Raw genomic sequence first — 23119 nt, 5'->3', positions numbered from 1 at the left:
GAGAGACTGAGAAACCACAGTGTTCTCCCAATGAAAACACTGTCACAATGTAGCAAAAGTCTCAGAAAGAGAACCTCCCACAAAGGATCAGAAACAGAGCTCTTGAATGAGTCGGAATAAGAAATCTAAGGGAAAAAACCCTGTATCCATCTATGCATTTTCCTGTTCAGATTCAGAATCTTGAATCTCTTCAGGAAAAGAGGAATCTTTTTCTTTTACTTGAAAGTACTTTACAAAAAGGATCAATCACCCAGTAAACTGGAAAATCGAGGAGGCGTAGCTACAGGTTTGGCTTTGTTTCATTTTGCTAAGAAAAATGGTGCCAACCATGCCACTAATGGCTGCAGCAGCTTCCCCAAGGATGAGCACAGCATTCTGACACAAGAGAGCAACATCCCCTACTCTCTCCCAGGATCAACAACAGATGATCCTTCTGGCCCACTGAGGGGACCCCAACAGCTGCAAAGGATGTGGATAACCTCTAGTCCATAGTGGCTGTAGGTGCTACACCAGAGTGAACTGGGGTAAAAAATTAGTTGCCCGAGGTACACTAAATGGCCACATGAAAGTCACCCACCTACTGTTGAGGCAAAATGCTAGCCTGCTGCGGTGGCAAAAGTGGTTTAATTTTTTTTCTGGCTGGAAGAATGACCAACCATGGGACCAGTAGTCTGTTCCATGGTCAAGCTGAAAATGATGCCTCTTTCCTGGGGAACAGGACCAGCAATTGCCGGTAAACACTACCAGTCCAAAAAAGTTACTTTGACTGAAAAATATAGTAAAAAGCAATTTAAAACATTATGTCCGCCCCACAAAAGTAAAATAAACACAATTTCTTCACGGAAAAAAAAAATTTAAGTTACTTTACACCACTTTAAACTGACAGAACAAACTGAGTGCTCTGTTTAAAAGTACATTACAGTTTTGAGACAGTACAATAAAACACAGCACTCCCAGCATTAAAATAACTTTCTTGAAGAGAAAAGTTAATAAAGCATCAACAAAATTATGAAAATTTATTTTTTTAAGGGAACTTATATGCCTATCCAAGGAAAGCACAAGCCAACCGTCGATCCTCGAAAGCTTCAGAGGAGGGTGCTCTTTGGTGACAGAAAAGCACTGAAGGGCTTTGCAACCAAACTTGTCTTTTTTAGTCAGCTCGGCTCAAGGTGCCCGACAGTTTGGGCACATGGAAGGTGCCCTGAAACTTTGGACACTGGACAGCTATTATAGCATTGGCAAGATACAACCCGTATAGAGGAAAATTTATTAGATGAAGTTAACCAAGGAAACAGCAGAGCAATGAGATAAGCTGTAAGGCAAACGCAATTTTATTTAGGTGAGTGCATGAATGCCAAATAAAGCCCTAGAGTCATAAGGCTGAAGAAGGTGGGTGCAAACTTATCCAGATATATAGGAAGATTTCAATGAAACACAAAGGAAGAAAAGTGCAAATGGGAATACAGCAGGGCAAAACAGCATAGCAAAGGATACAAATTAAAAGAGGACAAGACAGAGTAATCAAGGTAATAAATCCGGCTATCAAGAACCTGGGAGGCAGCACCCAAATAGACAATCCATGGTCACAGATAACTAAAGAACAAACCAAGAGGTCAGAAGCACCAACATACTTTGGGTATGCACACAGACGTCATGCTTTACCTAAAAAGGAGCACACAAGTTCAAGAAGATAAATCACTTGGAATCTGTTAAAAGGGGATTATTAGTAAGGCATATAAAATATTGCACAATAACTATAAGAACCAATCACAGGAAGTTAGAAAAGACTGAGAAGAGACATTGGAAAATAAAATTTACAAGGGAGCAACAGGAGGGTATCTGCATGGCTCCCAAATATGCAAGAAAGTCAAAAAGGTTTAGAACTTTTGCTTGGAAGTGTTTGAATTGATATTTATATACCACAAGCAGACTTCAAAAAGTTTGTCCTCACACAGACAGCAAATGTTGCAGGTGTGATGGGGAAGAAAAAGGCAACTGGGAAAGTACAGTTGTGTAAGATATTAGCATAACAGTAGATGTCCTACTTCACACTGTTGTGGTCTTCTTTACAACTGGGATATCCTGCCAAGGACAGCCAATCATCCAGCCGGCATACCAAAGCCTTTACACCTTTCAGGCAAAGTATGTCAGCCATATGTCCTACATCCAAGGTGTAAGGTACATAAGTGATGTAAGAGTGCCTAATCCTCAGCTGAATTGTCCAAGAAGAATCACAGCAACCCAACAGGAAGGTAATAACATGTACAGTAAGGGAAAAAGGAGAAAAAGATCAAGAGAGACCCCTCAGCCAGAAGGGAGGCAACAGATAAATTAAGGGGAAGAAGGAAGGGACAGAATACAACAGTGAGAAGTTGGACATCTACTGTTATGATAAGATCTTACACAACTGTTCTGTGTCCTCCTTTATTACTGTTGCAATACTCTACATCTGAGAGAGGACAAAATTCTGCTGCAGAAGATGGGAGAAGGAAACCAGAGGAGCCCTCCAAAAACCCATGGAGGATGGCCCTGGCCCTAAAAATGCTATCCAACTTAAAACATTTAGCAAAGGTGCATATAGAAGACCAAGTAGCACCTTCCACAATGGATCTAGTATCTAGACCCTTGAAAAAAAAAACACCAGAAGGAGCAACTGCCCTGGTAGAATGAACACAATCAAAAGAAAGCGGTTTGCCATGAAAGGACTAGGAAAAGGAAATGGCCTCAGAGATCCAGGAAGAGATGGTTTCTTTAGAAACAGCCAAACCAAATTTCTTGTAATGAAAATAAAGTTGTGCAGATTTCCTGACACCTTTTATCTTGTCTACGTGGTACCTTAGCTGTCTCTGTAAATCCGAGGTATGAAGGGTTTACTTCAGAAGACTGAAATACCACAACACCCGACTTTCACAATCCTGAGATGAGAAGGCAGACAGCACCAGAAAACAGACATCCCAGGATACAGACCGCGAACTTAAGGTAAGTAACCACTTGGCCACCATGTTGAACTTTGCCCCTTACCCCCGCGGAAGTGCAACCTCAGAGTTGGCATATTTAGTTTGGGGGGGGGGGGCGTTAATTTGCTTTGGATTTAATTTTATAGTTTTTTTTTTTTTTTTTTGGACAAGTGGTTACTTAACCTGGAGTTCGCAGTCGGTGTTCCCAGATGTCGGTTTTCTGATGTTGTCGACCTTCTTGTCTCGGGATTATAAAAGTCAGTGTTGTGGTATTTAGGTCTTCCAAAGTAGACCCAGTGTGAAGAATCTTCGCTATACCATTCTGTGGAGAGAGGGGAAAAAAAGGAGGAAGATAAAATTGTTTGCTTCAAAGACAAGTCATTAACCACCTTTGGCATAAAAGAAGGATTAGTAGGAGAGAGAGAGAGAAAATACAGTTGTGTACACTTACCACAAATGTAGATGTTAGAGTATATTCACTGTTGCAGTCATTACATTAGGGTAATCTGCTGGCAGGTTGCTCTCAGTCGGCCTGAATTCAAAAGTCTTGGGTCCTGCGTCGGTTGCCGTCTTCTCTTCCATGATGTCAGGTCGTCAGGGGTATAAAACATGCAGCCAGTACCATTTTCTTTAGTTTTTCTTGTCCCCGATGTCAGGTGCCCCCAAAAAGGTAGCAAAAAAATATATATGTATATATACATGCATCAATATAAACTTTACCTTCATCTACAAGCAAATACACCACATAGGTTGTAGAAGATAGAGAAGGAAAGATAAACTCAGAATGACAGGGGGATGGCGGGAGGGTAACCTGGACTGCAACAGTGAATACACTCAAACATCTACATTTAAGTGTACACAACTGTGCTATGTTCTTCGTGTTTCACGGTTGCAGTCATTACATTTGGGTAGAATCCCAAAGCTATGGTTGGGAAGCTGGAGCTAAACAGCATTAGGTGTGGCTATAAGGCTCTGCAGCACTGCAGTGGCAAAGCCTGCCCTGGACTTAAGAGTAGAGAGGAAAATGGTAATGCTTTGTAAAGGTATGAACAGAACTCAAAGTAGACGCCTCTAGAATGTCTTTGGTTGGTACTCCTCTGAGAAAGGCTGCTAAAGTAGCAGCAGCTCTGGTGGAATGAGACCTAATGCCCTTGGGCACAGGTTTACCATGGTGTAGGTAGCAGAAACGGATGCAGTGGCTTATCCACTTTGAAATTGTCTGCTTTGAAATAGCCTTTCCTTCTGATCCTGCAGCATATGACACTAGTAATTGCTCAGTTTTTCTTAGAGCTTTAGTCCTGCTCAAGCAAAATCTTAGCTGTCTGTGTGCATCCAAGGAATGCAGAATTCTCTCCCCCTTGTTCTGCGGATTTGGATAAAAGGTTGGCAGATGAATTGTTTGGTTAAGAGCCACACTGGAAACCACTTTAGGTATACAAGTAGGATTTGTCCTCCGAGACACCCTGTCTGGGTATAATATGATACAAGGCTCTACAGCCATGAGGGCCTGTAGCTCTGAAATTCTTCTTGCTGAAGTAATTGCTAGTAGCAGAGCTGTTTTCCATGATAAGAACTTTATATCAGCAGTAGCAGCTGGTTCAAATGAAGGTAGGGTGAGCTTTTCCAACACATAATTGAGATCCCATGCAGGTAATGGTGATCTTCTAGAAGGCCTTAAATTTTTGGCTCCTCCAAGATACTGCTTTAGTAAAGGATGAGAAAAGATTGGTGGCTCTGTATTGTAATGAGCCGAAATGGCGGAGGCATGGATTTTAATTGATGAGAAAGATAGGCCTTTGTCAAGCATCTCAGTTAAGTATTGTAATATCTGAGGAATATTTGGTTCTGCTGTATCAGTTCCTTGTGCTTGATTCCAAGCACAGAATCTCTTCCATTTGTCAGCATATGATTTTCTAGTACTAGGCCTTCTGGCTTCCAAAATGACATCCATCACAGCTTTACTGAGAGGTGTTGTTTGTATAACTACATGATCAGCCATGTTGCTAGGTTCAGTGTCTGTAGTTGATTGTGCAGGATCTGATTGCTTTGCTGGGACAGTAGTTGAGATCTTTGAGGTAAGGTCCAAGCTGGGTATTGAGACAAGTTCATTAGGAATGGGTACCAGTACTGGCAGGGCCAGTCCGGAGCAATTAGTATCATCTTAGGTTTCTCTTGTCTGACTTTTAGGAGGACCTTGGGGAGAAGCGGCAGAGGAGGAAAGGCGTAACCTGATAGGTTTTTTCCAACTGAAGGATAGGGCTTCCACTTTCCATGCTTGTCTGTAATAAGTCCTTGTGCATAATCTTTTCAATTGATAATTTTGAGGAGAGGCAAATAGAACTATGTCTGGGCTCCCCCATTTCTCTGTTGTCATGCTGAAGACTTGTGGATTTAGTTTCCACTCGTGAGGATCCATAAGGTTTCTGCTTAAATCGTCTGCCAGTGTATTTTGTTTTCCTGGCAGGAATTGAGCTTGAAGATGTATTTGGTAGGTCAAAGCTGTGTCCCACAGTGCCATGGCTAATCTGCAAAGGGGGTATGAGTGTGTGCCCCCTTGCTTGTTTATATACCACATGACTGTGGTGTTGTCCGTCTTTATCAGTAGTTGTCCTGGATGAAGCAAGTCCTTGAAAGCTGTTAGGGCATTTTGAACAGCTAGCATCTCTTTCTGGTTGATATGTAGATGCATTTGTTTTGGGGTCCATGTGCCCTGAATGCATCTTCCTGCCATGTGGGCCCCCCAGGCATAATCCGAGGCATCTGTTAAGGTTTGGCTGGCAGGGGGGAGAGTGAAGGCCCATCCCATGTTTTGGTGACATGCCTTTGCCCACCATAGAAACTCCTGTTGTAGGCAGGGAATGACAGGAATCATTGCTTCCAGACTGTGAGAATGTTGACTCCATAAACTTGCAGATGGAATCAGTAGGATGCAGGATGCCATGAAGCCCAGAGCCTGCAGAATTTGTCTTGCAGATAACTGGGTTTTTGTTGCCATCAGTTTGAAGTAAGTAGTCAGTTGCCTTTGCTTGTCTGGCATGAGGTAAGCCATCTGGGCAGTTGTATTCAAGCTTGCACCCAGGAATGTTATCTTTTGAGAGGGTACAAGTTGTGATTTATTTTCGTTTACTGTGTACCCTAGGCATGTTGGAAGCCTTTTCACAAATGCCAGATGTCGAAGAAGAATGCCCTTGTTCTCTGCTTGAATGAGACGGTCGTCTAAATAAGGATATATTTGTATACTTCTTTGTCTGCAAAATGCAATTACTGGTGCCAGGCACTTCGTAAAGACACTGGGCGCAGTAGATAAGCCAAACGGCAGTGCAGAGAATTGGTAATGCATTAAGCCAGCCTTGAATCTGAGGTATCTTCTGCATGACTGTCTTATTGGGACATGCAGGTATGCCTCTTTTAGGTCTAATGTCACCAGCCAAGCATTCTTGCCCAGCATGGGCAGAAGCTGCTGCAAAGTCAGCATTTTGAATTTTGGAATGTCCAGGTATGTGTTCAAAATCGATAAATCCAGTATTGGCCGCCAGGCCCTGTCCTTTCTGGGTACCAAGAACAGTCTTAAGTAAAAACCTTGTCCTTTTTCCTGTTCTGGTACTGGCTGAATGGTCCCCATATGTATGAGGGACGTAACCTGTTTCTGTGCCTCTGCCCATTGATTTTTTGGCAGATCTGGCCAACCATTTGCCATTGGCAGAGTGCAGAAATGGAATCTGTATCCCTGTGATACTATGTTTAGTACCCACTTGTCCTGGGTTATTAACTGCCAATTTTGAGCAAAAAGTGCTAACTTTACCCCAATGGGTGCTGCCAAAAGATAAGTGCTTGGTGTAGGCAGAGGGAAGTTATTGGGATTGTTTTCTGTAGGTTTGCGCTTTATCTCCTCCAGATTTTGAGGTAGAAGCGCCCCATTGCTTTGAGCTGTATGAATCTTGCGCCTGGTATCTGGAACCCTTAAGGCGTCTGGATTTGCCCCTTTGAGCTCTGTCTGACACAGGAAAGAACCAATTTTTTGTAAGCCAGTGTCTACTGAATCTTGGTGGCTGCACTTGTAATAAGTCTTTAACAGTTTGCATAGACTTAGCTTTGTCTTCCATTTTCTTTAAAACCTCTTCTGCCTTAATATCAAACAGAGAATCATGCTGTAAAGGTGCATCTAGCAATTTAACGTTAACATGATCAGGCAAATTTTGTTCCTTTAACCAGGAATGCCTCCTAATCACACATCCAGTAACTGGGGCACTGCAGGAGGCCTCTAAGGAATCAAAACCACATTGCAAAGTATGCTTTCCAACTTATTCAGCTGCATGCAATAATTCCTACAATTCTTTATTTTCTGCACATTCTGAAATCAACATCATGTACTGTTTTAGCAATCCCATAACATGTTGTTGGTACTTTAGCATATGAAATTGACAATTTAAGGCCCTGATTGCCAAGGTTGCAGATGTATAAACCTTTTTTTCCCATCTGTCTAGTGCCCCTGAATCTCTGTCAGAGGGGGTAGGATTTTTTTGCTGTTGAGGCCTTAACTCCCTTTGGACCCTGTGAAATAGTTTCAGGATCAGCAGCAGGGTTTCTAAATAAAAATTTATGTGAGTCAGGGACTCTGTAATATATATATATATATAATCCACTACATAACATATATATGGTGGAAATAGATACATGGCGTAGATATTTGGACGATGTTGGATGGTGTGGCGTGCTGATATTACATACCTACAAGAGTTTGTAGAATACTTGAATGACAATATTTGGGGTATAGAATTCACCATAACCTTTGATTTACACAAGATCGATTTTCTGGATGTAACGGTTTACAGAAATCATGATCACACACTGAACACCAAAATTCACAGAAAATATCCACAATATAATACACTAATAATAATACACATGCATCTAGTATGCATCCACGCCACACCATCCGGAACATACCCAAATCACAGTTCCTTAGGATTAAACGGATCAGTTCTAACCAAACTGATTTTGAGGAAGCCAAGGCAGACCTTCAAAATAGATTTTTAGAAAGGGGATATAATCTTTTTGATATCTATTCTGCCAGCACTTGGTCAGAAAAACAGGATAGAAACACATTACTCCAATACAAGGTATCACCACAAACAACACAAGTACCCAGTCTCAGATTTGTCACTACATATGGTAGAAACCACAGTATCATTAGAAATATACTGGATGATAATTGGAATATTTTACTAGCCAACAATCATCTCAGGGAAATATTAGGTCCCAAATGTCATTTTTCATATAGGAGAGGTAGAACATTGGGTACCCTATTCTCACATTATAAACATAAGGAAAGTGGAGGGGCTAAATACAAACAGTTAACATTATCTGGTGATTCACTCCTGGGCACATTTTCCTGTGGCCATTGTATTTCTTGTAACCAAGTGAACAAGTTGAAACAATTCACCAGTGCTAATACTAGCAAGGTTTATGATCTAAGGATCTTCGGTAACTGTTCTAGTACTTGGGTAATATATCTGGCCACATGTCAATGCTCTGCATTTTATGTTGGACAAACGCCACGCTCACTAAGAATTAGGATTGGTGAACACAGGAGTGAAATTAGGAACAAGAACGATACTAATGCACTGTACAGACACAATTAAACATCCAAATGCTAAATTTATGTTTTCAGTCATCGACAAAATTACTGGTGACCGGAGCAACATACAAGGTTGGCTCAGTATTCTCAACCATAAAGAAAAATATTGGATCATTCATCTAGGGGCTCTTTTTCCCCCTGGACTTAATGACCATCTATAAAAATGGTTTGGAATACAATGGATACAATGGACTAAGATTTGAATAATGGTCCAATACAGTTAACGTGTTGTAATATGTATTACTATTAGGATATCCGTTGTTACCATATGATACACATCTAATACCTGTTGCTCTGTCAGACTGTTTTGGTAGTAATCATGTCACCAGTTTAGATTATTGTGTTATTATAGTGATGTTTTGGTCTTAGTATACCTTTATTTTAGATACTTTTGAAGGGTCATATAGTTATATGAATATCTCCTTTTCCTTATGAAAATACTTGACTATCCATCTTTTTCAGTAAATGGATATGTGCAGTAATAATTTGGATGAATATTGTTACTTTCTATACATACATATATTAGCTATACTCTTTTGTATATATTGTCCTTGCAGTCTGTTTATATATGTTTTTCTTGACATATTTTTGTCTTACAGTGATGTTACACAATATATATATATATATATATATATATATTTATTAACATTCTGTATATGCTTGATATTCCTTTGTGCCCACTAACATTTCTTTTCATATATGTAAATTATGTTTAAAATACTTGGATTTTGGTATTTCTTTGTATTTTGTTTCCAACTTAGGGGTTGGACTATACCACAGTTGTCATTGGTTGATGTAATATATAAATACTCATGACACTGGACATTTGAGTTTAAGCTAATCACACTGAAGAAGGCTGTCAAGCCGAAACCGGTTTGTTATTCTCATTGCAGGACATTTTTGTTCTGTAATTTATATATATTTTTTCAGTAATAAAAGGATTTTGACTGCTTATGCTGGCCTCTTGCGTTTCATTTACCCTGTTATATCTGTCAGGCTTACTGGGAGCTGGAGGTAAGGAGTCAGGGGTCAAGCTTGACTCCGAAAACACATCATCCACAATGTCTAAAACAGAGGGAATGGCTAAAGGCTTGTGCTGAGGGAGAAGGAAATCCCTGAGCCTCTTTTTTGATTCTGAGAAATCTTGACTCTCCTAGTGAAAATGCTCGCTCAAAGTATGCAAGGTTTCTCCAAATGAATAATCTTCAGGAGGAGATGCAGATGGAATAGACTACTCAGCATCAGAATCCTCATAGGGAGGTATAGATAATTCCTGATCAGAAGAGGAATCAGAAGAAATAGAAACCTGATCAGAAGATTCATAGTCAGTGTCTTGCTTAGGCCTCTTATCTGGAGGGGGATGGGTACCCCTGATCAAGGTAATAAGGTCTTCAGCCATTTTGATCATCTGCTTTTTAGGCATAGAGGCCTGTGCACGTGGCTCATGCGTCGGTTTTTTAGTTTTAGAAGTTGCTTTTGTCTTTGGTTTTGCAGCTGTCGTCGGTTTGATATACAAATGTTGAGGTCTGAATACACCCTCAGAAGCCGGTGCCTGCTCAGCGGCTCCGGACCCATCCGAGGGAGATGCATCCGTCGGTCCAGTACCATGAGTATCTTGCGGCATGCCGGACTCCACATGGGTGTCGGGTAGAGGCCTGCGACTCAAAGGTAGCGGGTATCAAGGGCTGCAAAAACATCCCTACTGAGTACCGGCGAACCGGCGACTGGCTTAGGAGAAGCTTAGTCGTCGGTTTTGGATCTCAACTGCCTTTCTCTGTCCTTTTCTTTGCGTTTTTTATGTACTCCGGTAGTCGGAGTGCTATCCGACGACATTTCTGGGTAGTTAAATCTGTTTCCAAAATACTTTGATGCAAAAACATACCGACACTTAATAGTGCGTTGGTTAAATCTAGCACAAAACCGACAGCCAGGCACGTTGTGATCAGGGCCTAGGCAAGGAATACAGTATAAATGGAAATCCTTATGAGGTATTTGCTTCCCACAAGTAATGCAATTGTTAACTTTTTCTGACATCGGTAAAAAGCAAGAAAAAAAGTTTCCCCAATGGGGTACTTAGCTTTAGTGAAGACTTCGGATCTGAAACTCAAACTCGAATATTTCAGTAGTCAGCCGACCGGCACTTGCAAAATGCTTCTGCTTCAGGCAACGCGCGGCAAGAAAGACTAAAGAAAATGGCGTCGGCTGCATGTTTTATACCCCTGACGTCATGGAAGAGAAGACAGCAACCGACGCAGGACCCAAGACTTTGGAATTCAGGCTGACTGAGGGCAACCAGCCAGCAGATTACCCTAACGTAATGACTGCAACAGTGAAACACAAAGAATATCTGGTCTTTGTGAATAAAAAAGGTGGAACTGCCACAACTGCCTGAAATTCAGAGACTAAATTTGGCAGAAGAGCAACCAATACTTCAGTCTTCCAAGAAAAATGCAGTAAGGAAGGGGAAAATGCAGACTCAAAGTAAAACAGAGTTAACTTCTCTAGAACAAAATTAAGTTTGCAAGAAGGAGGGATAGATGTTCCTGGGGGTCTAATATGAATGACACTTTTCAAAATTTGTTTGACTTAAACAAGAAGCAAGGGGTGGATTCAAAGGCGGAAAAGCAGAAATGGCTGACAAATGAGCTTAAACAGATGAATATGCCAGACCAGAAATGAGCAACTTGCACATATAATAAAGGATCTTACGAATACCCACAGAAAAGGGATCCAGCTCATGCTTGAGACACTAAACAGAAAATTATTTCCATTCAGCCATATACAAATTTCCAGGAGTGGTTTTCTGGCCTCCTGCAAAACCAAAAGCATGTCCTCAGAAAATTGGGATCTAAAAGGAATCAAAACAGCATCATTCAGAGTGTGAAATGAAGAGTGGGATCTATCCTGGGAGGTAACTCATGGTGATTGCCCCTGGCCAGGTGAAATATAAGGGGGAACCAATGCTTTCTAGGTCAAAAGGGAGTCAGCAACAAGAATCTGGGACTGTCCCACAGGATTTTGTGCATGACTTCTGGTAGCAGAGGAAGAGGGGGACAGGTATAAAAGAAACAGCCCTTCTGGAAAAAACAGGGTGTCAACTTTCCAAGCCAGAGGACTTGGCACTCTGGAACAGAAAGGGGGAAGCTGTCTGTTCAGAGGGGGGGATGCAAAACGATCTACTTGAGAAGTACCCCACCAATGTACAATGTGCAGAAACACCTCCCAGTTAAGCATCCATTCAAAAATATCTGTCTTGAACCTACTCAAAGTTTCTGCAACAAGACTGTGCTCTGAGGGAATGTAAAGCATCTGACGAAACAATTGATGGTGGACCCCAAAATTCCAAGCCTGGACGGCCAGCCTGCAAAGAAGAAAGACTTTCTGCCCCCTTGCTTGCGGATGTACCACAAGACTTTGGTACAGTCTGTGAAAATCCTTAGAGGTCTTAGAACCCAACGAGACTGGAAGTCACGAAGGGCCAGAATGAGTGTTCTCATCTCCTTCATGTCAATATGGTCTGCCAGTTGTTGGCAAGACCAAAGTCCCTGGACTTTGACATTACTGGAGGAAGATCCACAACCTTGATCAGATGCTTCTGTGTACAGCTCCTGAGTGGCAAGAGGAATGTAAAAATATAGACCTGGATTCAAGGAAATCTTGGGAATCCACCAGTGGAACTCGAGCTTGGCACAAGGCAGGACAGGAACAGAAAATCCAGTGGATGGGAGTGCTGAAGACAAACAGTCTTGAGATACCACTGAAATTTTTTCATATGGAGTTTGGCAAAGGGAATCATAGTGGATGCCATGTACCCTAGAGTTCGCAGAAACTCTCTTGCAGGAAGGAATGGAATTGGGAGAAGAGAATGAAAATAAGCAGTCAAAGAAAGGATTTTGTGGGGTGGGAGACAAGTCATCACTAGTATGGTCTGAATCCTGCATCCCTGAGACACTTGATCCTGAGAGGGAGTCAACACAGAGTGAACCCCACACTGTGAAGAAGCAGAGTGAAATAAAGATTAAGAAGCAGGAGCTGCTGAGAGGGGGACTGAATCAAAAGGTCATCCAGTCTGAAGAAGGCTACCACTGAGGGCAAACATTTAGTAAAGACCCCTGGAGCTATAGAAAGACCAAAAGACAAAGCAGACAACTGACAATGTGATGAAGAAACAGAGAAATGTAAAAACTTCCTGAAGAGAGGGTGAATAGGAATATGCAAGTAAGTATCCTTCAAATCCAGGGACACCAGAAAAGCATGGGGAAGAAACAGAGGACACATCTGGAGAGACAACATCCCAAGGCAAGGAACTTTTAGAAAAGTGTTCAAAAGGAGAGATCTAAAATGGGCCTAAAAGACCACTCCTTTCTGGGAACCAAAAGCATTCTGGAGTAAAAACTCCTGCCCTGCTGAGAAGGGGGGGGGGGCAGGTTGGATGGTTCCCTGTACCACAGGATCCTAAAGAACCAAAGAAAAATGAGGTAAGCTGGCAAGGAGGAGGTTGAGGAAGGCCTGCCAATGGGGGGAATGGTATTCCAAACCAAAAAATAACAATTTTGGATAATGGAAAGCACCCAAACGTCTGTGCTGATCTTTTGCCAGACAGGAAAAGACAAAGTTTAACAGATGGACAGAGGAATCTGGCCAAGGGGTAGAAGTGGTTGAATGTCAAATGGAAGCAGATTTGTCAGGGACAGCAGGCTTTTGACCCTTGGTACCCAGAGAAGGCTAATCAGGAAAAACCCTTTTGGATACCAGCTTACCTCTAAGGCTATCTAGGTGGTCTAAAGACAAAGGAAAGCTTAGATGGATAATTTCTCGGAAGTTAAGGAACAGGAAAAATAAATGTTTGTTTCAGATCCAGCATAACTTTACCATTATCTTGTAGGGTCTTAAAAATTCAGAAATTCTGGTCGTCCAAAGGCAAATCCAGTAATTTAGCCTTGATGCTCCCAGAATGAGTCTGTAGGTGCAACCAAGAGTACCCCCTCATCATACACCCCAATGCCCTAGAGCAGGCATCAGCAGCATCACAGCTACAATTAATGGAATGATGAACCACCTGAGAATCGGAACTCAAAAGGTAAATGGCAGAAGTAGTCTCCTCAGAGTCAGGCATACAAGTCAGAATGCTCCCAAGAAAGAAGAGTTCGTACATAAAAATAAAAAGAGAAATTGTGTGTGACAGGTCCAAAGTTTAATGTTTAAAGAACAACAACTAAGTGCTTTCGTATGTGTTAATCAGATGTCAGAGTTTCTGAACAACATTGCCATTTGAACTTTTATAATAAAAGTCCAAACCAATTACGTAGTAGAATTATTTGAATTCAGTATTTTTACTTAAAAGCTTTCTTTAAAACATATGCTATTGTACAACAATTCAACATCATCACCATAAATGTCTAAATTAGAAAAACAAAACATAACTGTCATACGTAGACAATGCATGTCTGAATTTTAAAAAGTATGAAGATGTCTACATGAGAACATCAAATAAATGAACATCAAGAAATAGCCAGCATATAAATTACAGTTAACATATATTTAAAAGATATAATAAAATACAAATATTTGTTATTCAAAACCTGTCTGCTGTCATCTTCAACATACTTGAAATGAAAACTATCACTCTGTCACTAACTCCTGGGCCAACTAAGCTGTTTAACCACAGCTGCCAGACTAATTCTTTGAACATGACAGTTATCCTGATCACCTCCCCCGTCAAAAATGTTGCACCATTTTTTTTTTTTTTATTTTGTATTTCTTTCATTTGTTTTGTTTTTTGTTTGGTTCTCAGGATTTAGTGCATACATAGTCATATTGATCTGGTGGTAGTTCTTCTTTCAGCTTTTCCTGGTTAGGAGTCGCCACAGCTGAACTCTGGTCCTCTAATGATTGGCAGTAGATTTTTATGGTGCCAGCCCGATGCCCAACCTTCAACAAAGGCACGCCCATTCAAACATGTCTTTCGAACGCTACTCGACCGCGGGGAGGACATGCAGACTCCACACAGAAGGCACTCCAGCAGAGAATCGAAAGGGAGAACCTCTTGCTGTGAGGTGACAACGCGACCGCTGCACCACCGCGGCTTAATGTCCCAGAAAGCTAAGATAGCAGAAGTCTACATTTAATTTCCATAGCACAACTGCCCTTATTAACAAGGCAAAAGCTCATAGGAGAACAAATTAAATAGTTTATCAGTAGCCACAGAAATAACAACTGGATCAGAGGAAGGGCTTTTATACAAAAACTTTTGAGTTTTGGAAGAAATTTTAGAGAACCCGTTAAGACTTCTTAGGGGCAAAAGGTTGAGTGTCAAGGGCCTGAGAGGCTGCAGTGAAATTATCCAGGAGGGCAACCAGCACTGGAGGGACTGCAGAAGGCTGAGGAGAACTATTTGAAAGAATTCATAGTATCTTTTTCAAACATCAGAAACCTGAGAACAGTTGCACAAAGTATTCCATTGTATGAACCACCATGTCCCCAAAAGGCAACTCCTCCACAGGAGAGTAAGAAGAGAGTCCTCCTCCTCTTCAGACCCCATGGCAAGGAGAGAATGGATCTGAGAGGGGTAAGCCAAGGACTCCTCACCAGAATGCAACTCCTCATCAGACAAATCAGAGTTCCTAGGGTGTTTGGAAGTAGTAAAAGACCAAGGAACAAAAGTAGGAACAGATGATCCTTGAAAGCCTTAACAGCCTAAGAGCATTGAAAGGTCCTTGAGAAAAATCCTGCCATTCTTTATGGAGATCCTTAATTTTCTGCTTCCATTTAATAAATTTAGTAGGTTCAGACAACTCCCTAGATTAAATGAGGATACCAGGCACCTCTTCCCTTACAAGTGTTTGGGGAGTACCCCAGGCCCCTCTGAAATAATCATCCATAGTTCCCCCTGTACATCTGTACCAGACATAGGCACAGCCTCAGCAGATGTGCAGGCAGGCAGTTCCATGTCAGACTCCAACTGGGTCATGGCAAAGGGAGCTGACAGCAGCACCATAAGGTCCTTGGGTTCTTCATTTAATCTGACAGAACTGTCCGGTAGAAGTTAAACAGCAGTAGGATCAGTTTGCTCTTTTTTGGCTTTCTTCTTAAGCAGAGGCAGAATGTCAGGGAGGGTGGATTCGGCCATGGCACCCTGAGCCAAAAGCTTCAATCATTGCTTCTCAAAATAAACCGAACAAGTACAAGGTTTTATTCTCATCTTTAAGAGGAAATTAGCTAGGCTTAAAATGGCCTGCAAGAGCAGCAAGCCTAGTACTTACCTATGAAACCGATGACAAATCTCACAATGTGTATGGTTTTGGGTAGCAAGCAAGCAAAAAAGGCACATCACAAGTCTATCTTTATGGGGAATCTGCCTAACACACTCACATTTTCCCTTCCTAGATGACATGTAAACTTAAAGTAATAAGTAGAAAAAATAAAGGAACAGACCTCAAGGGGCACTTATCTGTAGAATGCCCGGTAGTGGAACCAACTCAATGGATCGCTTGCAGATTTCAACTTTAATGTCAATAAGTGCAGCATCATGAAATTTGGCAAAAGGATATAAATTATCCCCAGGATTCAATAAGCTTAAAACTCCGTGCAAGAACAGTGTAGCTGCTCTTGCACAGAGTCTGACCGCCGAGCGATACAGCAAACACAAACTGCCATGCACGAGCCTGCCTACACTGTTCTTGGACGGAAACCCATGCAGAATGCTAACTACCTCATTTGCTTGTGACAACCATGCAAATGAGGTGAATTAGTGATTTAGTAAGCAGTCAGGTATCCGTTCAAGAACAGTGTTAGTTGCAGAAATGTATTCAGTTACTGACCATGCACATTTCTGCAAAAATCAAAACGGAGGCATGACAGCTCAAATAAAAGCACATATTATAATCTGTAGGCATGCCAATGGCCAAATATATGGCCATTGGCATGGAAAAATGTTTTAATTTTATAAAATATAAAAAATTTTTTTGGTCAATATTGGCCATTTAAGCATAGGGCAGCGGCGTGCAGAGAGGAAGATGCCGAAAATTTAAAAAAAAAAAGTGAAAATTCAATTTCAAGGGAAATCTGCATTTTGCCATTACAGTGTATGGCATTCCTAATCAAAACAATACCAGGAACAGTGGTTGTCAAGGGGAAAGGGCCCTTGTTAGTGCAGTAACTATGGACTAAGGCAGTGGGGTATGCAAATGAGGGGAAATTTACTGAATCACAAAATATTCGAAGTCCACACACTGCACCTAACTGTGTAGGTGCTAGAACATGATTGTGTAGGCACGAGGAGCAGCTAACTTAAAAATGGGGTGTGTCATGCTTGCTGTAAGCACATTGGAGCTCCGTGGCCCTTGTTTGCATGTAGCTAAGCAAGAGGGTGTGTCTCAGGCTGTACAGCTTTGTTTACATAGCCTAAATGGGTGTGTGCGGTGCGCATCGGGTCTTAAACAAATAAAATAAACAGGAAATGGCAGCACTGTATGCATGTTAGCAAGGGGGTGTGTCTGAGACTGTATAGCCGTGTTTACCTTGCCTAAAGGGGTGTGCGCGCTGCACACCGGGACGTAAACAAAAAAAATTAAAACAGGAAATGGCAGCACTGTGTACATTTAGGCAATGCGTTTGGAGCGGTGTGCCTCGGGGCTTAAAATGGGAGGAAATGGCAAGTGGAACAAGAAAAGAAAAAAAAAAAAAGGAAATAGCAGAATACAGCCAGTTAAATCCAAGTAACATTGCTGGCAGGTGGAATGTATCATACTCAGCCAATCACACAGGCAGCATCTGCAGCACACCACTATAAACTGTGCAAACACCTTTCAGTCTAGTTTTCCCCACAAACTCTGCACCATAGGTGTACACATATGGGGACATTTTAACTGACAAAACTAACAAAAAATGTTAGAGGCTGTTCATAGGTGGGTACTAGGCTATCGGCCCTAGGGCCTATACAAGCCTAGCCATAACAGTTCCCCGGCTATTTCTACCCAGGACATTTACTTCCCTGGTCCCCTGTCTATCAGGGCAACTGACATGATCCCCAGGGTGAATTTCCTAGCTCCCATCCAGTCGTCAAGGCTCCTTTAAGGGCCAAAGAGGCGCTATGTTTGACATGTATGGGCAGTCTATTCCACATATGGGGAACCTCTGGGACAGGAACCTATCCCTCCAGCATGTTTTGTTCATTGTGATGACCAGGTTTAGATCCCTGAAGCGCGTGGGTCTGAGAGACTGGGATTTCTTTAAGTGTAGCATGTCCAACAGCTCTGGGTTTGACATGGCCTAGTATGTTAAGCAGAGATCAACTCTGAGTAGACGCTATGCAACGGAGTATAGATGGAGTTTTATTAGACGGTCAGCACAAGGCATCTGCTTTAGGCCTGTGATTCTTTTAGTGAGGTCTTTCTGCGACCTTTTCAACTGTTGTAGGTGTCTTGTGAGGTACATAGCAAACGGGGCGTTGCACTCTAACAGGTCTAATGAGTGATGAGTACAGTGGGACAATCACTTCCTTTTTTCTGGATGAAAAGCCTTTAGTGATGAGATGTACCACATAGAAGGATTTCCTGACTGTTACGGCGATGTAGTTATCGAAGGTGAAACCACTGTCCACCTGTGTCCCTAAGTCCCTTATCACTCTTTCGGTGTTTAGTGTACTGCCACTTATGTGGTAATTCATGGGTAAATGTTTTTCCCGACGGGGATGACGATACATTTCTTGGCACTGAGCTTGAGCCCATGGCTCTGGCACCAATCTGTCTCTAACGCCCTTTTGTAGAATATCCACATCACTTGGAGATTTGATAATGGCTCCCATGTTTGCAGTCATCTGCGAACTTTGTTAGTCAGAGTCCCTTGATGATGGCCTGTACTTTGGAGAAGTAGATGCCAAACAAGAGCGGTCCCAGAACTGAACCCTGTGGTACTCCACTTGTCTGGAGCTGGATTTGGAGTTGGCTACATTTACAGTGTGGGTTCTGTCAGTAAGACAGTTTGCGACCCATCGAGTGATGTAGGGATTAATGCCCAGTTTAGTAAGTTAATCTATGATTCCAGAGTGGGGGATGGTGTCGAAGGCTTTGGTGAGGTCCAGGTAGGCTGTGTGGACCGTCTTACCCTCGTCCACGGCTCTGGAGACTGAATTGAAGAAGTCAATCAGGTTAAGGAGACAAGATTGGCCCTTCATAAAACCAAACTGGGTGGAGTCCAGTGTTTGAAGGTTGCCAATGTCTTTGTTTATAAGTTCCATGATAATGTGTCCCATGGCTTTTCAGACCAGGCTCGTCAGGCTGATGGGACGAAAGTTCCTGGGGTCCAAGGTGGATCCCCCCTTGTGGAGTGGGATAACTGTAGCTGTGTGTCACTCATTGGGCATGAAACCTGAGGTGAGGCTATGATTAAACATGACACTTAGGTGAGGTGCCAGTTAATTTTGTAGTTCATGTTGTACACAGCCCGGGATGTCGTCTGGTCCCATGGATGCTGTATTCTTAGCGTTGGAGAGTGCATTTTTTTACCTGTATGGTCGTGATTGCCGGTTTTTGGCAATCTTTTGGTATTGCAATGGGCCCTTTAGGGAGGTGAGAGGGGGGATGAATTTAGCATTGAATCAATCTGCCAGGATATTGGCAATATCCTTGGGATCAGTATATTTAGTGCCATTCTGTTGTAGCGCAGAGCAGATCTAACATTACCATTTAGATTCTTCACATAACTATGGAATGCCTTGTGGTTGTCCTTAGAATCTTTGGCAATTTTATTTTCATAACTAGCTTTGGAGGATTTTATGAGGGATCTCATCTTTGTACGGAGGCTGGTAAGAGTTTTTTTGTATCCTGGGATTTTCCTCTTTTCTGCAACAGTTTCTTCCTTCTGTTGTATAACTTGTTTATGGCAGGGGACCACCAGATTAACTTCCTTTTTTTGGAGGAGAGCATCTTGGTTCTATTTCTAATGGCACGATTTATGCACATGTGGATATGCTCGTACAGTGCCTTAGTGTAGGATTCGTCAGTCAAACTTTCAGTTCCCGTCTGCATGGGTGTCTTGTTTGTCACTTCTGACTTGAGTAGCATGAAGCTGGTTTTGGAGAAGTTTTTTTATGGAGGCTTCCCTACTGGGGGTGGGGGTGGGATGTGGACGTCAAGGGTGATTAGCTTATGGTCAGACCTGACCAAAAAGGGGGTTGCCGCTGGTGTGGAGCATCGATCTCCCATGTTGGTAATGACCAGGTCAAGGATATTTGAGCCCCTGGTGGGACTATGGATTAATTGATCCAGGGCACTGGAATTTACGAATTCCAAGAACCACTGGGCAAAGGTGTTGGTACCAGAGTAGTTTTCCCAATTAATGGCCAGGTAGTTGAAATCACCCAGTATTAGGGTGTTAGGTTGTATCTTAATATTTTCCAGTATGTTTAGAAAGGTGTAGTGAGAATCTTGGAGCATGGTGAGGGATCTGTAGCAAGCTATAGTTTGGATTGCAGTCTTACCTAGTGTTAGTTGCACCTGTAGTATTTCAGATGCATTGTGTTGGGCAACTAGCCTGGAGGTGTGAATATCCTGGGTGAATATGGACACTCCACCACCTTTAGTGTTTCGGTCCTGGTTTGGTGGCCGAAAAGTGTAAGAGTTGTAGCCTGGTATAGTGGGGGTGCTCTCTGGAGCCTTGAACCAAGTCTCAGTTACTGCACAGATATTGATGTTCTCCATTTTTAGGCGTGCCTCGAGAGAGTGCATTTTGAGGTTTAGACTTCTAGCATTGAGTAGCATTACCTTCAGAATTTGCATGCTTTTATCTGCTATGGCGGTAGTTTTGTCATTTGAGCCTTGCCTAAAAAAGGCACTATGGGGGTGGTTAAGAGCCTTTGCTCGTAACCTGAATCCCAGGGGTGACAGATGCAGACCATCTTTGGCAAAGCATCATGGTTTGTCGATCATGTCATCCCAGGCAGACGGATACTGGATCCCCTTTGAATGACATCAGAAGCTTAGCAAACTGTTGAAGTCAATCATTTTGTCTTTATACTGTGGTATCGTTCTGGCCAAAGGCAGGATGCTACTCAGGGCTAGGGTCATACTTGCCTGGGCCACATGACCTGAGAGCTCCACCATGTCTCTTTTCATGTAGTCCAGGGAGGTATGTCCCAAGTCATTCACTCCAACATGGACAATGACAGAGTCGTATTTGTACTTGTTGTGGAGTGACTTGAGTGCATGCGTTATGTGGCGGATCCTGGCTCCTGACAGGCAGCTGACAGTAATTTTTGCCTTGTTCAGCCTGGTGAGTGGGACATCAGTGTGCCTGACTATGGAGTCACCTATGACTAAAGTGATGGGTACATTGCCTTACTTTAGGGGCTGTTATTGGGTGGCACACTGATGTTTTGAGCTATGTGTCACTTTGGTTGTGACTGGTGTTTGTTTGCATATCAGCTTTGGAGGTCCTTGTTACTTGGGCAGGTTAATGTTAAGGGCCTCCGCATATGTAGGTTTAGTGTTACTATGTGTGGGTGTTGGTGGCGTGGGTTTTGAAGGGCTATGTGTTGCTTGAGGTATAGTGCAGATGTTAACCTTCTCCTCTTGACTGTCTGGCACAATCTTGGCTGGAGAGAGCTTTGCTTCCAGTTTGGTTATGTAAGTGCATCTCTCGCAGGTTGTAGTGTTGGATGGTAGGAGGAGAGGGTTGCCTGTGTACGTGAAACAACTGCAGCATTGACCCAGTATGCCCAGATCCACCAGATGGACAAGAGAAATCACCAGAAGCTGACCCTTGGATATGCCTGGTGTGGCTATTTGTAGAGTTCAAAAGCTGTTTTCCCTTACCTTAGCAAGATACTTTGCAATTATAGGCTGTTTAGTGCCTATGATTAATTTCTCCTTGTAAACAAGGAGAGTTGAGTGCTTGTATCAGTTTAAGGCTTCCTAGTGCTTTCCTGCAGATAACAGAGCAAGTGCTAGTCACAGGGATTAGGATTTTAGTGCTACTACTGAGAAACCAGCTAGTTTTAAGCGAAAAACTGAAGAGCAGACTTTCTGCCACCGGGAATACTTTAACCTTAGTCCCGTGGTGCTGCGCGATGTGCAAAAACGCTCAAACAACGTTTTAAGCCAGAAAGATGAAAGGGATAGAAATCAGCCCCATATGGCCAATAAAATTACAATTTCACAGCTTGAAACCACTCCTCTAGTGTTAGATTGGCTGTACAATGCTTACTACTCTCACTAGTAAGAAGCAGGACCTCCCCTCTACCACAGCAAGGTCTGGATAGCTCTGAATACAGAAACTGAAGTCCTGAAACCAGCAAAGCCTGGAATCTGGACTATAATAGTTAGAAAAGGCAGGAAACGAGTAAACAAGATAGTGTTTTTTGGTTAAAACAGGCTAAAACAATTTGATAATACAGTAAATAAACACAAAAAGGCTAACGCACTTGAGTGTGTAGCCTTAAACAGTAAAGACGTGCAGTTAACAAAAACGATCAAAATCGCAAAAATCGAGCAGTTTATGCCAAAAGTACTTGCAGTATCAGTATGTGCTAGAGGCTGAGGGCGGTGAGGATGATAATGCTGACAACTGCCTCAGGCCGAGGAGGAGGAGGAGAAGAGAGTGTTCACTCCCAGGGTAACCTACCAGGGGCTACATGATCTGGAGATAGTAGAGCACTACAGGGTGGAGAGACATACTGCAGCAAATCATCGAGCTGTGCCGGCCGCAACTCAGACCCAGAACCAACAGAGGGGAACCCATCCCAGTGGATACCAAGGTATGTGTAGCCGTAAGAATACTAGCTACAGGTACTTTCCAAAGACCTACTGGGGACATCATGGGGGTCTTACAGGCATCCGCATCCAGGGTACTCCACCAGTTCCTGATTGCCATCCTATCACATGCCGGTGATCAAATTTACTTCCCCAACAGCTGTGAGGAGAAGACCAACAATATGCGTCTCTTCCACCATGTAGCAAACTACCCGGAGGTACTGGGTGCAATAGACTGCACGCACATCCACATCAAAACACCAGCCGGTGAATAGGGTTGGGTCTACATAAACCGCAAGGGCTTCCCCTCCATCAACTGCCAGGTCATGTGAAATGTGTGTGCTGGCAACCCTGGAAGCTATCACGACTCCCACATCTGGCATTCGTCACAGCTGTACCAGGCATTTGCCAGTGGGGACATCCCGTATGGCCATCTGGTGGGGGATGATGGTTATGCACTGGAGCCGTGGATGATGATACTCGAAGATGAAACACGAAGAACATGGCACAGTTGTGTACACTTACCATAAATGTAGATGTTTGAGTGTGTTCACTGTTGCAGTCACCCGCCATCCCCCTGTCATTCTGGAGTTTATCTTTCCTTCTCTAGCTTCTACAACCTATGTGGTGTATTTGCTTGTAGATGAAGGCAACGTTTATATTGATGCATGTATGTATGTATGTATATTTTTATATATACATATATATATATATATATATATATATGTATATATATATATATATATATATATATATATATATGTATATAGGTTCAT

At 42.5% G+C, this 23119-nt stretch overlaps 1 protein-coding gene across 1 annotated transcript in view; it reads right to left on the bottom strand.

The window, feature by feature from the left end:
• Positions 1-23119, bottom strand: part of LOC122806703 (polyamine-transporting ATPase 13A3-like) — a gene marked incomplete in the record, with an annotated part of 1429840 nt that overhangs the window by 922269 nt on the left and 484452 nt on the right.

Source organism: Protopterus annectens, chromosome 7.part0 (genome assembly GCF_019279795.1).
Source record: "Protopterus annectens isolate FY-2018-M chromosome 7.part0, PAN1.0, whole genome shotgun sequence".
NCBI classification, from domain to species: Eukaryota; Metazoa; Chordata; order Ceratodontiformes; family Protopteridae; genus Protopterus; species Protopterus annectens.
This window is presented reverse-complemented; position numbering and strand designations above follow the sequence as displayed.